Source organism: Nansenia antarctica, assembly GCF_963989245.1.
Source record: "Nansenia antarctica genome assembly, chromosome: 3".
Taxonomy (NCBI): Eukaryota; Metazoa; Chordata; class Actinopteri; order Argentiniformes; family Microstomatidae; genus Nansenia; species Nansenia antarctica.
In genome coordinates, this window is record NC_137688.1 from 68,534,922 (window position 1) to 68,537,421 (window position 2,500).

Genomic DNA, 2,500 nt, shown 5'->3' on the forward strand with positions numbered 1-2,500 from the left:
AGGTCCCGATGGTCACATACTCATTGTTTTATGTCCTATTATATTCTGTTGTGATGTTGTCCATTATTCTTGTTGTTTTTTTATCTATTGTACGATGTTATGTCATGAGGACTACGGATGCATTTTAGCTCACACCTAAATCCGGCATATTTACTGTCACCATACTTTGTATAAGTGACTGTTCATTAATGTGCACTGTCCTAACTAAATAAAGCTCTATCTATATACTGTATCTACATCTATCTATCTATCTAATATGGAGTAGTCTAGAGTTCAGGTAGGTAGTGACCAAGTAGTCAGGTAGTCATAATGTACAGGGGGTACTGGGGCCCTTGCCTTGTGCCAGTGCGTTTCCCAAGGAGTCTGATTGCTTATGGGAAATAGCTGTTCGACATCCTCTGGGTTTTTGCCCCGAGGCTACGGTACCGTTTCCCCGACGGCAGTTCCTCTTATCAAGGTGTGTGAGGGCTGTGTGTAGTTCTGTGGCTATGACGTCGTCTGTCGATCTGTTACCTTAGTGGGCAAATTGGTGGGGGTCTAGGAAGGGTGGAGGAGGGAGGGGAGGAGAGGGGAGGGGAGGAGAGGGAAGGGGAGGGAAGAGAGGAAGGGTGGCAGCTCCTTGCAGATCAGGATCCTGATGATCTTCTTACAGTTTTTCCTGGTTGTTTAAACAGATTCCCTGATTCACTACCTCACTCCCTCAAAATCCTAAACACAAATCTCAAGACTCACACACAAAATGCTAAATCCTACACTTCCTTTGCACAAGTACACTTTGCCCTCAAAACTCAAGCACAAAATGCTAAATCCTACACTTCCTTTGCACAAGCACACTTTGCCCTCAAAACTCAAGCACAAAATGCTAAATCCTATACTTCCTTTGCACAAGCACACTTTGCTCTCAAAACTCAAACACATACATCATACGAGTAGACATTCCAAGCACTCATTGAACACTGATGTGCAAAATGGAAAACACTATATATGAATGGAAAACACTGTAGGAATGCCTTAGCAGTGGAATCAGGACTTTGCATGTTCAGTGTTTCACCTGTTGGATGTGAAATATCGACATATATTGTTGTATGTACTGTATACCCAAAGAGAAAACACACAATATTTTGCTATCGAATTATATTTTTGGGTGCCCCAAATCTATGCATAGACTACTGTATGTCAGGGCAAACATGAATGATGAACATGAAGGATGAAAACAGGAAATTAGAATATATAAACAAACGTAAACAAAACAAAACTAGGCTGCATCCTCCCTCTGGTCCCTGCCTGGCCACAAGATCTCATCCACAATCATCCAAATTGATGATTGCAAAGTGCACAACAGCCTTTGGAGTTTAGGAATGTGATTGGCAGTGTGTTCTGAGTGAACATCAGGAGTGGAAAATCAGGAAGAGTGTGCAAGACATGGAGAATTGTGTTTAGTGAGCTGAAAGATGTGTGGTATGGAATGGGAAGATGTGTCTAAAGCAGGAAATGTGTGGTATGGAATGGGAAGATGAGTCTAAAGCAGGAAATGTGTGGTATGGAATGGGAAGATGAGTCTAAAGCAGGAAAATGTGTGGTATGGAATGGGAAGATGAGTCTAAAGCAGGAAATGTGTGGTATGGAATGGGAAGATTAGTCTAAAGCAGGAAAATGTGTGGTATGGAATGGGAAGATGAGTCTAAAGCAGGAACATGTGCTTGGAGTTTAGCAGAATTGGTTTAGCAGTTGGTAAATTAGTTAGAGATTGTGCACATTGTGTCTGATGTTCCCAAAAATCTGTTTAAACAACCAGGAAAAACTGTAAAGCATTTGCATACTATGGAGGTGAGAGCAACAGGGCGCCAGTCGTTAAGGCATGTCACCTTACCCTTCTTCGGTACCGGGATAATGACAGATGACTTAAAGCAGCAGCGCACTATGCCCGTGGAGAGTGAGAGGTTGAATATGATGGTAAAGATACCAGCCAGTTGTTCTGCGCATGCTTTAAACACCCGGCCACGGGATTCCATCTGGTGAAGCAGCTTTGTGTATATGTATGCGCTTGAAAGCTGCTAGCACGTCTTCAACGGTGATGAATGGAGCCCCTCTTGTGTCGTGTGTGTGGTGGGTACTAGTCTAGAAGGTCAGTGTTCTCTCTAGAAGGGTGGTGTGGTCCTGTTCTCTGTAGAAGGTTAGTGTTCTCTCTAGAAGGGTAGTGTTCTCTCTAGAAGGGTAGTGTTCTCTCTAGAAGGGTAGTGTTCTCTGTAGAAGGGTAGTGTGGTCCTGTTCTCTGTAGAAGGGTAGTGTGGTCCTGTTCTCTGTAGAAGGGTAGTGTGGTCCTGTTCTCTCTAGAAGGGTAGTGTGGTCCTGTTCTCTGTAGAAGGGTAGTGTGGTCCTGTTCTCTGTAGAAGGTAGTGTGGTCCTGTTCTCTGTAGAAGGTTAGTGTAGTCCTGTTCAAAGCGGGCGTAGAAGAAGATAACAGTATCGTGACTGTGATCGTTTTGAGACGCAGACCAAA

The 2,500-nt window shown here is 43.7% G+C and overlaps 1 protein-coding gene across 1 annotated transcript in view; it reads right to left on the minus strand.

Annotated features, from left to right (window-relative positions):
- The window catches only part of cacna2d3a (calcium channel, voltage-dependent, alpha 2/delta subunit 3a), a gene marked incomplete at both ends in the record, with an annotated part of 220,511 nt that overhangs the window by 153,052 nt on the left and 64,959 nt on the right, over positions 1–2,500 (minus strand). The gene's annotated exons all lie outside the window — the stretch shown is intronic.